The sequence below is a fragment of the Lissotriton helveticus genome, chromosome 6 (genome assembly GCF_964261635.1).
Source record: "Lissotriton helveticus chromosome 6, aLisHel1.1, whole genome shotgun sequence".
Classification (NCBI taxonomy): Eukaryota; Metazoa; Chordata; class Amphibia; order Caudata; family Salamandridae; genus Lissotriton; species Lissotriton helveticus.
In genome coordinates, this window is record NC_136067.1 from 474,155,399 (window position 1) to 474,171,434 (window position 16,036).

Consider the following 16,036-nt stretch of genomic DNA (forward strand, 5'->3'; position numbering starts at 1 on the left):
GATGGTCTCCTCCTACCTGAGGTGTCTCACAGTGCTCTTTTGGTGCAATATGTGCTCCTCTCTCCTTTGTTGGCCTGGGGAGCTGAGGGAGAGTATGGGGAGGGTGGGTGTATGGGGAGGGTGGGTGTGGTGGGGTGGATGGTGGTGGTCATCTCCGTCTGGCTCCTAGTCGCAAAATTACTACCTCCATGCTGTGTTTCCAGTTGCAGCACTAGCCACTCCAACTTCTCCTATATATATGCATGTATGCATCATTTCCGTCACGTGTGTTTTGCAGGTGCAGCGATTTTGATGTAAGTGCATGGCTGTGCCACTTAAGCTGCGAATGCGTCACTTTTGTCAAAAGTCATACATTTCAATGCAACACTTTTGCGCATGTGTTTTCGAAGGAATGCTTACCTTGCATAATTAAATACTTACGTGACGCAGTACATTCCAACGCAATGTCTTCTTCACACAGGGGTGGGGAAAGTGACGCATCTTCGAAGATGCGTCACCCTATAAATATGGAGTAGGAATTGCACCACTTAAGTGTCAAAAATGTTGATGCATTGGCAGCACAACCTCTTCATAAATAAGCCCCTTTATTTTTAAGACTGTTCCAAGTTCAGTATCAGCCTTATAAATACATTTCCCTCAGCATTGCTCACATACCATACTTAGAGCATGGCAACTAACTTTGAATTTGGAACATCTATTTCTGATGAAGAGCTTTAGTAAAAGATTACATTAATGATGTACAAAATCATTCCTTGATAGTCTCAACTTCTGTTTATTTACACGGCTGCCTGTACAATGTCTTGAACATGCTCTGACTTACATCTGCTGCAGTGCAGTATGATCAATGAGGCATTACATGAATTGAATTCTTGGAAATGGAGTCTGATCAGTAGCTTTAAGGTCATTGCACAGCCTGTCATTTATAAAATGATGCTCTTCATATTTGAGCATTTAAGGTCATCCCTTAAAAGACAGACCGACTTATAGGAAGGATGTTATTCCTATAAAGAGTTATAAGTATTCAACTCTTGAAATATTTACTTATTACAAACTGTAAATACTGGAAAATAAATTCCAAAATATTTAGTGTTATGGAAACTATTCAGTGAAAAGCATACATCATGTTATATTGCTAACAATTATTGTTGCTGCATTATAGGTCATTCTTCAGATGTGTGCCTAAGAAAGCTATCAAGGAAATTGGAGTCACCATTTTTTTTGCTGGTCTTGTTAGTGTTTGGTTGTGAGCATTCAGTAGGAAGATTGCCCAGAGTTAAGTTTCAAAGTGTTTCTTGTTAGTTAGTTTGAAAGTAAAATGTGTTTGATTGATTGGAATTTTCAAAAGTGCAGCAGTTACCTCCTAGACATGTCTGGGCTATGACAGAAAGGGACAGTCAAGAAATTCCTGAAGGGGGTGAAGTAGAGACTGTACAGCCTGGTTCTCAAACTCTTCCTAAATTTGAACAGGTCAGGAATGTAACAAAGGAAAGAGGAAGACTGTTCCACAGACAAGCAGCATGTACAGAGCAGGCTCTGCCAACAACCTGGATTTCTGCTGAGTCAAAAGGATAGCTTTCGAAGAATGGAGATGGAGAGATGGAAGATAGCACTGAAGGTTAGCTTGCAGGTACCCTAGGCCAGTGTCATGGAAGTCATTATATGTGATGAATAAGGGTTTAAAAACACCTCTTGTTCATAGATATAGCATATGCAATTTGGCAAACGCTGTCGAGGCCAATGAGCAGCGAGGGAGTGAGATTGCCCCAAAAGCTGCATCTGTCTGTGCTGTATACAGGTGTTTGATCAAGGAATCTGGGGTGCCTAAAAATAGAGAGATTCCCCCAGCCAGCCAAGGATGGTTACTTAAACCACCAAAGGTCACAGCTGAGTTGGAATGAGCAGATGAAGTGTTCTTAAGAGAGAGGAACAAGAGGAAGCTAACTTGTAAACATGTTAGGTTAATGATAGGTTACTGGCAAAATGGAAACCAAGGACTCAGACTGAAGAGTACAGAGAAGAAGGAAATTCCAATGAGGTAGGCTAGAAATCATTATTAATGGAGCAAGGATTCATTGTGTGGGAGCAGCAGAGAACCTCAAGTTTGTCCCAATTGAACTATAATGCATTCTGAGACAGCCAGACTGTAATCTTTCCCATGCACAGATGAAACCGATGAAAAGGGACAGGCAGTGAGTGATCTACAGCAATGATGAACTGAGTATCATCTGCTTAATTCATAAAGGCAATCCTATATTAATGAATTAACTGCAATGGGGTGGAGACACACAATAAAGAGGTTGGGGGTTAAAGAGTTGCCCTTTGGCACTCCTTGATTAGGAGGCCAAAGCTTAGATTATAATGGGGGAAGAGAAACAGCTTGTGCTCTTAGAGAAGACCAACACCATTTGGGCCCCAGAACCCTTAAGCCAATTTCCTCTAGTCTCGACATCAAGATCTTATGTGCAATGGTATCGAAGGCAGCCAACAAATCTAGTAGTACAAGGGCAAGAAAATGTCCCTTGTCGATTTGACGGATGAGATCAGAGCTGTCTCTGTGCTGTGTGTAAGACAGAAACTGGACTGCTTAGGATCCAACAATTGATTTTGTTCCAAATGAACCAGAAGTTTTGCATTTCAAGTTTTTAACAGGCAATGGGAGCAACAAGATGGGATGATTGGTGACCCAGCCTGGGGGCATCTGTAGTAGGCTTGTTTAGATGCTGCAACACCAAAGCTTTCATCCTTTCAGTTGGTACTAACCCAGAGGATAGGGAGACATAGCAGATATTCCTGAGTGGTTCAGAGGATATTGAAGCTGTGACTTCAAAGATCTTAGGGAGAAGCGGGTCCAAATAAGCGTTTGAAGAAATTGAGGCTGCAAACTGCCAAACTGCAAACAAATATTAATATTATTAACTATTAGGAACTACCTGACATTAGTATTACAATTCCCCTGTATGACCAAGACCAACCACACTCTTATTTCCAGACCTGTTTCAATCCTGAGTCAATAACCACTTGCACACTATTGATTATGGATCATATTTATCTTGGAAAAGCCCTGCCAACTAGGGGGTAATCCACATGTTGATTGGCATTTTAAAATTCATATTGAAAAAGGAAATATCTTTGTAATAAATATCTGTATTTAAATAATGCTATATTTGTCTTTATCTAAAGATTGAAAACTAATAGATTTATCTATAATTGTATGCACATTCTTATGTCTACCTTGTAACTAACAAAATGTTTCAGTTTCTGTGGAATTTGTGAACCGTCTCACTTCTAGGATAAGAAAAATATTAAACAAACTGATAGCCTTTTAGGGAGGTGTAGGTCCCAGATTGGTCACATCTCATGTTTTCCTACTATAAATGCTCAGCAAACATTATTAAAGGAAAAACATGCACAACAAGGCTTCTCCAGTTTTCAATTTTGTAGATTTATGAAGTATGAAAGTTATCATTACTTGAAATCAAAAACTTAGAATCAGAAGCCAATTCGGTAATAAAGTACAATGGTGCAGTGTGTGTTTGAGAAATGCACCTAGCCACTGCACTTTTGCCATATAAACAAATTAATGGTAAATAGGCCTAAGTAAGCAGGAGCCTCAAGCATTTAGTCCTCGTTGAGCAACAAACATAAAGGTGTGACAGCCTAAGAAGAAGATATTAATATAAATTGATGTGTTTGAAAGAGATGAAATTTGAATTGAAGGAAGAGACTGTGATTGAAAATTCACAAACTACATCTTATCCTTGGTGTGCTGCCCTCTGCATATCAAACCATAATACCAATGGGTCACAATATTGAGGACCGACTATCAAAAATAAATTATCGAAAGGTAAGTAAATCTAGATTATCTATGCCTAACTCCACACGTATGTACTTATGTAGTATATATATTTTGAGGGAACATGGATGTGGAATGGTAAATATACACTTCCCTGTATGAGCTTGCCATTTTTTTTATTTCGTCTCTCGATATCTTGGCCTCCATATTCTTGTACCACAATATTGTTGGTGTCCATTTTCAGTAGTACAATCTATAGTCTTAAAAGCTGGAAAGAGAAGGAAGGGGTTGTTTGAATGATGCACATGAGAGGCATAACCTAATTCTGATACGGAATAGTGTGTGTGCTTATGATTATATTGCAGATACCTTTTTATATGCTAGGTAATGTTGATATTATGTTTAGAGGAATTTATTACATAAGTAATAAAACTGCCTATTTTCTCATCTATAGTTTAATTTGTTTTCTTAATGGTCTTGACTGAGTGTTAAAGTTCAAGATTCTCCCTTCCTGCTCATTGACAATCCTCAACTAAATAGGGAATGTAGCATAAACATTTCATAACTTTGTTTCATAGAAGATATTCAGGCGAAATTTGTGTTTTTTACCAAAGATGTTGGGGACTCTAAAGATATTCAGTGTTTGTGGATTTTCCTCGCTGCATCTAGGCAATTCGCATAATAGTTTTTTTCTATCCTAAAAATGGCATCAACAAAAAGTTGGCTCTGTCATGATTACCCATGTGCAGCTTCCAGGGTCAGGCAGAGGTGTAAAAAGTATCATTGTCCACCTTGGTGTTTGCAGTTTTACAATGCCAACAGACTCACATGGAGTGATAACATTGTTTTAAAAGTCCCTTTGATAAATAAATAAAAATACTAAGCCATATTTCTTATTTTTGATGTTTCTATCTAGTTGAAGGTTGTGGTGGAAACAGGTCTGAAACTCTTGGAGGAACCCAGAATGCTGTTTATCCTGAAAAGTAGACAAAATCCTGAATTCCTCAAGGGGGCATTTGTGTAGTCTGCTAATGTTTATTTTTCAAAGGAACTAATTGTTGATATAAAGAATTAATTAAAGTAAATAGGAAAATATATAACATGTGACAATTATGTCATTGTCTGATGTACATAATTAAGACAACGTTGCCCTCTGTCAGACTCTTTCAGTGCCAGGGATAGATGGTGTGGTTTCATTGTCCAAACACATGTGATACCGATAGCCATTAAATGAACTGCAGTTTATAATGATTGTCAAGTCATGGCAAGTCAAAGTTTATAGATTTAGACCTCAAACAAATTAAACATTTATAAATAAATTAAGCCTTTTTTATATCACAGACACAAACTTTAAGACAGATTCTAGAAGAAATTAAAAAATAAAAACTTTAAGACATACAAAACCATTCATCGGGAACATTAGAAGCTTAATTAGTTAATCTGTTCACTATTTGTAAAATGAATACATTTTTTTACTACACATTTGAAGCTTGAAATACAATTTCAAGAAAGATTTTAAAAACTTGAAAGCTTTACAACATACAAGTTAATTTGCAAGAAATGTAATAAACTAATCAGTTCATCAACTATTTATATATTAAATTTAGGATATAAAATACAATTGAAACAGTTAGGTGTTGGTGCTGCAGCTGTACATGTAGATAGCTTATATCTGAAATCTTGTTTTCCACAGTGGCAGAGATTACAGTTTCCAGCAAAGTTTTTAGACTTGGAACAGTGACTTGTGTTTGTATTTAAAGGAAGAGGACCCAACCTAAGTAGAATGATCATTCTCCTAATGCTACTTTCTAATGTTAGGGATAAGTACTTTTTGTTTTTGCTTATACTCTATAATATCCAGGAGAGATTTCTTTAATGTTCAAGTCCTACAATGAGAGAAGCTTAATCTAGGGAATGCATTTTTAAAAAAGAGTCTGAGTTGTGTGAGAGTCCATGCTAGCAGATGTTTAGTTTTAAACTCAAATACTTCTAGGGTAATTTTTTATTTTCATCATGAAAGTATATTCATTGACCAGATCCCTGCTAGTGCCTTTTGTTGCATTAAGCAAACTATAGGCCCAACGACTAAGTGCCGGATTTAGTACTTGGAAGATGGGTTACTCTGTCACAAAAGTGATGGATAACCTGTCCCACAAAATATTAATCTCATTTTATCCTATTTATGTTTATATTTCGGCGAATGGGATATCCGTCACTGTTGTGATGGAGTAACCCGTCTGTCAAGATCTAAATCAAGCCCTATGTTTTCCATTGCAATAATTTTGGAACTGGGGAGTGCAAATTCAAGTCATACTGCCAGGACAGGAATTACTTGGCTTACAGAAGTCAACCGTTTCAAGATCTTCCATTTGTGTAGGTCAAGGAAACCTTATTTGCGAGCAGGTATGGGTTCAATCAACTATATAAGAATTGACGGGATCTTTAGTCTTAGGCCATGTTTTTTCTAAGAGGTGTTGAAAGTGTCTCTGTTCTGTAGACTACTAAAATCTGTTAAAAGGATTTGCATTGGCCAAATCCTGGTTCCCGAAGTGTGAGAAATGTTGATGGTAACAAGGCACTGGGAGAAAGCGCTTTTTAAATATCGGTAAGATTGTACAGTTTCATGTGTTTTGCTACCTAGGATCCAGCAAATGGAATGAGAATGTTTCCTTCCCTTACAGGGAAACTGTTTTGTTTTAGAGATGTTGATTTTTTAAAAATATTTCTCTGAATAATCATGTGGAGCCTTAAGTTGCATTGCAGGCCAATTGGAGAAAGGTCAAATAGTACCACTTCACCTACATACAATAATATATGTAAATTATAAGATGCCAATTACGGTGGAAAAGTCTTGACATTTGAAAGTTGGGCAAGTAGATCTTATAAGAAAGAGGAGAAAAGTAATGGATCTAACAGACACCTCTGGTCTAAGCCATTCGAGATGACAATTATGGGTGTAGGGCTCTTATTTTCTCCCATCAGGACCATACACCATGAGTAGGAATGTAATACGATGATCATATCAAGGAGTGTTGTGGGATTGCCCAATGTCTGCAATTTTCTCCGTAGGGTTGGTCTGTCCACCTTATGAAATTGCGTTGGGAAGTCTGTAAGCATTGCTGGAGTGTATTGCAAAACAGATGCAGCTCCAGCAATGTGTTCTTTCACATCGGTCAAGCCCCATGTGAGAGGTCCTGTGTCAGTCTTACGCCTGCTGTGAGGCTGGTATAAGGATTTGACGCAATGACATCCTTGAATTGGCATCGTGAAATCTGATAAATTTCATGACAGCACTTCTATGACCCTTTTTTATGGGGAACGCCCACCCTGCATACATTTTACCTGACACACGTATAATGTAGCGCAGGGGTTTACAAAGTGAAGCACCTGCTTAGATGCCTCAGGGCCTTATTTATGAAAAGTGTTGCATCACTGCATGAAACCAGCGATGTGACAATTTTCCGTGCTCCCTCCTTGTGAGACCTTGGATGCCCCGTATTTACTGTACAGTGCTTCATGTCGTAAGGAGTCAACAGATATGTCAGTGTTCCTGACGTATCTGTTGGCACAGAAATGATGCATTGCTGGAGTGTATCACAAAACAGACGCAACTCCAGCAATGTGCCCATTCACATGGGCAAGCCCCACGTGAAATGGCCTGCGTCATCTTATGCATGCTATGAGGCCGGTGTAAGGATTTAATGCAGTGGTGTCCTAGAAGTGGCGTAGTGAAGTTTGAATGCCCAACCTTCATACATTATACCTGACGTATATATAATGTAGTATATATAATGTAGTATATATAATGTAGTATATATAATGTAGCACAGGCGTTTACAAAGTGACACCTCTGCTTAGATGCCTTAATTTGTAAATATGTCGCAGTGTGGCTGATATTTTACACTGCCGGTGCATCACAAAAAGTGACGCACTGGAGGCGCAAGAGGCTCATAAATAAGTCCCTCTCTTTGTAAATATGTTGCAGTGTGGTGCATATTTTACGCCACCGGTGCGTCACAAATATTGACACAACGGTGGTGCAAAGGGCTCATAAATAAACCCCAAAGATTGTTCGCAAAGCATCGAGGAGCGCGATCTGTCAATAGTTGATGAAAGGGGGTTATAATGCTCTCCTTCCTAGAATAAAGCATTCGGACGTTATGGAGGCAATAATCAAAGAGAGGTGTTAAAAATTCTGCCCGTGCTGTTGAATAAGTCAGTCAGTAAAAATACCACAATCTATTTGACCAGTATTAAATTGGATTCTCCTACTCCTCAAAGCTGACCACAGAAATTAGGCCAGGAAATGAAAACACGAGTGAATAACTAAGCATTTGGATAAAATAATCTTTTTCTTGGCCAGTAATTACATTTATAAAACAAAATGATGTGTAAGTCTGATTGTGAAGCTAAAACATCACACAGGCATAGGGATAGATCTTCTGGTGAGTGCTATTATTAGGATAGCCCAGCATCAGTGGAGTATAGTTTAGGTGAAATCTCACTAGAATAAAGTGTTGCTGTGGATTCAAGAGATTGGGTAAGTATGAATTGAAATCCTGCTGTATAGAAGGGGAAAATAGATAGAACTAACCGATGGTTTAATGAGATTTTCTTCCCTTCTCTCTTGAAGCTTTTAGGAGGAAGGTTTCCTTCAATTTGGCTTTAGAAATCAAATTGCATCTAGGATTCTCATAAAGTTTTGACAAAATCAGTACTCTTAGTGTAACTGTAAGACCTGGCATCCTTGGCATGGTTTTCCCTGACTTTTTGCCTCTAACTCCTGTGTTTTTGATGCTGTGCTGATTTCAGTTTTTGCTGGCTTAGATGCTTTGGGCACTTTGCAACTGCAGATTAGTGTCAAAGTGCAAGTGTTCCCTGTGTAAATTGTTATTGTGATTGGTTCTCACTGGTTGGCGTATTTGTTTTACCAGTAGGCCCCTAGGAAAGTGCACTAAGTATGCCAGGGTGGGTAAATAAAATGCTACTAGTGGGCTTCCAGCTCTGATTGTGCCACCCACATGAGTGGCCCTAAAAAGAGGTCTTAGGCCTGACACCGCAGTGCCTGAGCGCAGTTTGTTACCTGCCATGTGGACTTGGCAAGTGCACCCACTTGCCAGGCCTTACCATTCCCTTATTATCCATAGGACACCCCTAAGGCAGGCTCAAGGTACACAGTGCAGTGTATGCGAAAGGTAGGACATGTACTGGTGTGTGTAACATGTCCTGATAGTGAAAGACTGCCAATTTAGTTTTTTGCTATTGAAAGGCTATCTTACCCATTGGATGGAATGGGGAATGTTTTGTAACATTTTACAAGCATATCTTCCCATAGGGATAAGATAGAAAAATTAAGTTTCCTTCCCCTGAACTCAGAATTTAATAACACATCTTTAACTAAAGATGGTTTATAAATTATGCGCTTGAAAATAGCACTTTTAAAAAGTGGCTATTTGCTTGTTCAACCTTCCTGTGTGCCTCTGCATGCCTCTGCATGTTTGTGGATTGACTCTCTGGCTTTGGAATTACAGGGGCTGGGAAAGTGCAGTGGCTCCAGGAGTCTGGATGAGTCAGCACTAGGGTGAATAGGCCTGATCTGCATTTGGAGTGGTGGGAGGAGTAGCACCTGTACCTGAAAAGGGCTGTGTCTTCCTTCCTTAATGCTGACTCAGCCCCTCTGTTATGTGTCTGGGACCAAGGGCCAAACTGACAAAGGATGTTGATGTGCACTGGCAGACTGCCCCCATAACTGGTAGAACTGGGCTCAGAGCCCCTTGTACAAAGAGAACAAAGACATTTTGGGGTATAAGTATTAGACCTAAAACCCTTGAACATTAATTCATTCCTGGAAATCAAGTGGAACCTTTGCCAAGGAGAAGAGCTGGAGCGACTGAGGAGAAGTACTGCCCTTGCTGTGTGTCTGGGGTTGGCCTGCAGTTGCTGTTTCTGCCAAGGAAAGGGGAAGGACTTTACTGTGTGCTGTGTTCCCTGCTTGAAGGAAATCTCTAAGGACCTGAAGTTAGCTGGCCTCCTGTTCGGAAGTCTCAGGGACACAAAGACTTCACCCCCAGCTCCCCTGAACTCTGCTGTGATTTCTAGCCTGCCAAGAGGTGCCTAGGCCAGTTTTGGGCCACTGGAGTATGTTGCTGCTGTTTGGGAGCTGGAAGAAAGAAGAAACATGAAGAACTGCTAAGATCGACGCATCGAGGGATCACAGCTGAAGAGGACCGAGGCAGCATTGCTTGACGCAGCCGCATCGATCGCTGCCGCATTCCAGATTTCCACGCATCATACCTGTGCGGCACGCTTTCCCGACACATCACCTACAAACTGGAACCGCCACAAAACATCAGCGTATCACTTCCTATTCAGACTGGATTCAATGCCACTCACCCTCTGCATGTCGCAGAACGGTTGCATCACCTCTCCAAGGTCTCAGGAGTGTTGCATCGTTTTGTTTTCCGACTCTGAAGCTGTTTAGCTTTGTAACTTTGACGCATCTACAGGTACTTTGGGAAAAAGTCACACATCCATAGTTTTCTATGGTACAAGTTCTTGAAAACTTTTTAAAGTCATATTATTAACTGTGTATGTTGCGTTTTTGTCGTTTGGTCTTGTTTAGTTTAGATAAAGATATTTTTCTAAACTGGTGTGGTGTTATTTTGTTGTGTTTGCACTGTGTTACTCTGAGTGTTGGTACAACCACTTTGCACATTGCCTTTGGGCTAAGCCTGTCTCCTGTCTGCTCGTGCCAAGCTACCAAGGGGGTGAGCAGGGGTTATCTAAAGTGTGTATCGCTCTTACCCTGACGAGAAGCAAGGTTCCCTATTTGAACAAAGGTACCTACCTGTGCCAGCTAGAGACCGCCATTTCTAACAGTAACAATCTAATTTTATCGGAGGGCGTGGCTTGTGACCAGCGAAAATGGTCGCAGCCTAAGAGGGCTCCAGGGACTGCCAAGCGTGCCCTGATAATCCTGGCATTAATCCTGGCATCTACGAAGTTAAAACTGCAGGCGGAGGTGCCGTAACACATTCGGCGGCCGCCATCGAAGTCTGAGGTGACAGCAAGCTACCGGAGCCGCCAGACACCAAGGGGCAGAGTAGGGGCCTGGATCTGGTGGCGCAGCCGGGGACAAGAGTAATCACCACAGCCACTCGCGATGAGGATGCAATTGGCGGCTTGCACGCGGACACAGGGCAAAGTATGGGCATATCCTCTGGTCGCTAGAACAAATTAACTACAATCGGCCGGACCGCCACTGATGAAAAGGTGAGGCACAGACTCAGACCCAGGAAAAAACAGGCCTGTGGTGCTATGGTGACTCAGAAAATGAGCGGGAGCGCCCTGGGGTGGGCCTACCCTCCCGATATATAGCGCAGGGCAGAGGCTGACTAAGTGAAGCTGCCCAATATACCCTGCACACAGCGCAGAGGAGACGACCGGTGGATAGAGTGCTGACTGAGGAACTTTCACACTTGGTGCTGCTTGGGTGCAGTATGGGTAGAGGAGTGGAGTCAAAGACACAGTAGGATGCAATAAAGGTGCAGAATAGGCATCGCAGAGGCACAATAGATGCCTGAGGAGGCGTGGGTGAGGCCCTCTGGGGTCGCAAAGGGTGATTACTGGCAGTGAGTGGCAGCAGCCTGGTTGGGAGGAAGTTGGAGGCAGTGCAATAGAGACGCTATAATATCACTCCGGACAGCAGCACAGTGTCAATCTGCCTAAGGCCAATAATTATTTCTATACCCTGAAGATTAGTGTCCTAATTACTGAGAAGCAATTCCTGAACAGGGGAGCACCACGCTACACAGCCGCAACGCCACATTTTATCCATTCAAGATCATAGCCGGATATCAAAGGTGCGGACATATGGACACCGGCCCTCCCATACCAATCTGGTGCTAAACCATAAGTGTAGACGCCGCCTGCCCTGCACCGCTTAATACGGAGGCCGTTCTCCTCAAAACTTGCAATGCCATGAGTGGCAGGGGACCGAGATCGGTACAAAGCAACTACATAGACAAATATGCTGTCGCCAAAGATCAACAAGATGCGCCCAACACGGCGCTGAGCGCCACGAACAGTCAACCAGTAGCACAACCAAAAGAGATCACCCTCCATGATGTGATGGCTACTCTCCAACAAATGCAAACTTCCATTGGTACCATCTTTTGCGACGTAGCGTTCCATAGGGCAGATATTTCCAAAATTAGTTCAAGAGTGGCGGATATGGAGGCCACCACGACGGCCCTCTCAACAGACACGGCGGCCCTGCAACGGCAGGTACGCCATCATTAACTGGTGACCAAGCAGATGGCGGAGAAGCTGGATGACCAAGAAAGGCGTGCGCGCGCAACAACGCCAGCTTAGTAGGTGTGCCGGAAAGTGTTAAGGGGCCAGCGTTAGATCTCTTTGTGGAAGAGCTGGTCCAAAAATAATTGCAACCTTGTGGACTCCCCAAGTTCTTCACAGTGGAAAGAGCCCACCGAGTGCCAGGCGGACGGACCAAACCGGGAGCCCCCCGCCGCCTATCCTGGTGCGAATATTTAACTTTAGGGACAGAGATGCGATCCTTCAAGCGGCTCATGTCTGCCCACCTCTTCGGTTCGATAACTGCGAGTTAACTCTATACCCGGATTACACAGCTGCAGTCACTAAATAACGGCGCCATTTTATAGATGTTAAGCGAGAGCTCTGCAACAGAGTACTTAAATATGCAATGCTCTTTCCAGCAAAGCTAAGAGTGGAAACAGAAGGAAAAAGTTGGTTCTTGCGTCTCCGGAAGAGGCGCAGGATTGGTTGGAGGGATGGTGAGACGAGGACCTTCACAAACTGCCCAGACTGAGGGGATGGAAGGAACACAAGGACCGAACGCTGGGACAGAGAACGGGAGCAACATAGAATGATAATGTCAAAGAACCACCTCAAGGCCTTGTGACGTGACCGGAGTTATGTTAACTCGTTTGGGCCCATCCCTGCATCATGTCGGGGCCATAGTACTGGCCTACAGGTGGACTACTGAAAGACCGAAGGATCATCGCACCTGCAGCTCCCAAGGCAAAGACTATGATTGTCTTTGTAAGGTGGCGACTAAACACTACACCACAGGCGAGAAAGAAATTTGCAACAGTCCATGCATCGTAGACTAAAAGAAGTTTTCGGGGCCATGCGGTGGGTCGTAGAACGACTCTCCCCCATCACGCAAGTACACAGTTATGGGATTTAAGCACTCTGCTGAGATGGGGAGGCGGTAGTTTTAAATCCGCTAGACAGGGACGCAGGGAGGGGGAGGAGGGATGGGATCAGTTAATGACAGATTTTTCAGTTTTGATAGAAGCTTCTTTTTGCAAAGGTACAGCACAGCTCAACATAGAATGTTATATGACAGACAGGGTTGAAATAGATTGGGACTGAGTTTTTATTGTAGATCATAATGACAGACACAAACCAAAATGATAGAGAAAATGTCTCCCATACAAAAAACGCTCAGCAACAAGGCCCCCCACTGACTGTGATCTCGTGGAACGTGAATGGGTTGGGAGACAAGATTAAACGGGGGTGGGTGTTACAATACCTTAGACAGAAAAACCCAGCGGTGGCGCTCCTCCAAGAGTCACACCTACAGGGGACGGCTGTTAAAGCCCTGGACCGCTGGGGCTTCCAAATGGCAGTTCACTATGATTTTACCTCTGGGTCCAGAAGGGTTGGGATCAGTGCTTAGTTTGTAAAATATGAAGTGCAGGTGCTCACAGTTTTTAAAGAGCCACACCCACTTCCCCAGCTCTGCCCACTTCCTGTAATGGCTCCAACCACTTCCTTTATTGGCTCCATCCACATCCACAAGTCTCAACACATCGGAGCCACCTCCTCACTTCTTGAGTTCTGCAAGAAGCTGAAGGCCTGGCATTTCACAAAAGCACCTCAGGCACCTCACACTTACAAACCTGCCCAGCCTCCTGGATACCTTCCTGAGTGATTAGTGTGCTATACAAATCAATATAACATAATATAACACATAGGAAGCCTATGACCACAACTTAAAAGGGAACTCAAATTAGAGAATGTGTGTACATCTAAAAAAATAAACCTTTGGAAAAGGTCATTTGAGGACTTGAGGCAGCTTTGCAAATCAAAGAAAATGTGCTTGTACTGTGCTGTTTAAAAGAAAGGAAAGGATGAAGGAAGGAATACATTAAACAAGGCAGCAACAAATGCAAGCAGGAAGAGGAGCAGTGGAGTAAGGGAATAAATAAGTATTGGATGAAAGGAGGAAATAACAAAATTATGTGAAAGAAAGAAATGAAGGGATATAGGGAGAAACACACCTTCTATGTTTGTAAAGCACATATTTACTAGAGGGGGCCTTAAAACCAAATTAAAAAATGTTGTTATCCAGGTCAATAGCACTAATTTTATCTAAAAATAAAAACATGAGTGGCCATACCAACATTTCAATTTATGACCCTGAAAAAGAACACATACTCCTGGAGTGGATATAAACATATGTGGAAGAAGAAAACAAATAAACGGGAGAATGAGGAAGGAGGAGAGATCTGAAGGCAAAGATAGATACAGTAGTCAAAGAATGTGAAGAGAAATGTGGAAAGCAGAGATTGGGATTGCAAGATTGGAGTGGAACGTGATGAAAATAGGAAAAAGTCAAAGGAAGAAGAGCGGACAGCGGGCAAAGTGTGAGAGTAGAATGGAAGGCAAAGATGGAAGGGTAACAATGAAAAGCATTTAATGAGGAGAGAGGAGGTAGCCTTACGGCTAGAGCGGTCGAATTTGAAGCTGGGGAACCGGGTTCAAGTCTCGGCAAAGACGCTCAACATCCTGTGATTCTCGGCAAATCACCTAATCTCCCTGTGCCTAACAAAAATTATTGGTGCTATCAATCAATCAATCAATCATAGCATTTGTAAAGCGCACTACATACCCGTGAGGGTCTCAAGGCGCTGGAGTGGGAGGTGCTGCTACTGTTTGAAGAGCCAGGTCTTGAGGAGTCTCCTGAAGGTTAGAAGGTCTTAGGTCTGCCGTAGGCGGATGGGGAGGGTGTTCCACGTCTTGGCGGTGAGGTGGGAGAATGATCTGCTGCCGGCAGACATTCTTCGGATGCGGGGGACGGTGGTGAGGGCGTGGTCTGCAGAGCGGAGCTGGCGGGCCGGGGTGTAGAGGCTGAGTCGTCTGTTAAAGTACGCTGGTCCGTTGTTTTGGAGTGCCTTGTGTGCGTAGGTCAGGAGCTTGAAGGTTATCTTCTTGTTGAAGGAGAGCCACTGCAGGTCTTTCAGGTGGGTTGTGATGTGGCTGCTGCGGGAGATGTCGAGGATCAGGCGTGCTGAGGCGTTCTGGATGTGTTGGAGTTGTTTCAGGAGTTTGGCCGGGGCTCCTGCGTAGAGTGCATTGCCATAGTCCAGTATGCTGCTGACGAGGGCCTGGGTGACCGTCCTTCTAGTTTCGGTGGGGATCCACTTGAAGATCCTGCGAAGCATGCGGAGGGTGTTGAAGCAGGAGGAGGAGACTGCGCTGACCTGCTTTGTCATGGAGAGTGTGGAGTCGAGGATGACCTCTAGGTTTTGTGCGTGGTTGGTGGGTGTAGGGGGTGCTCCTAGTGCCGTTAGCCACCAGGAGTCGTCCCAGGCCGAGCGCTCTGATACCTGAGTGAAGTGTGAAGGGGAGGAAGAAAAGCAGATACTAAGGGAGAGCAAGAAAAGAGTACACCTCTGCTTTATTAAATATACAGTAATTAATTATGTAATGTTGAGGGGTGACAGGAGTGTATCATTTTTGGCCTCTCTCATCAATGCATAGCAGTGTTGTCCAAGACACACAATAGTGATTTTTTTAACTGTGTTAAGTTAGATGTCATCAAAACGTTGTTTTGTGTCATCACAAATGGGTATTCCACATAAAACATAATAAAGTGTCAGTTATACTATTGGGATTATGCTTTGATGGAGAACCTCGCTCCCATGCTTCAAACAATAGTCTCACTGCCACCTATTCTCAAATGAAGTCAGACATTCAACACCATTCAGAGAGGTTTCTACACACACATTTTAACTAATAAAGCACAACATTCAAATGAGTCTGTCACCTGTGCTATATTAGGATTGTAATTTATGATCAGCAAGTGACAAAAGGATGTCTGTGACAAAACACAGAAATCCACTGAAGTGTCCACATGAATACAGTTCTGTCATCTGCATGGTACATGTTCTACATTACCCCTCTGCACTACAG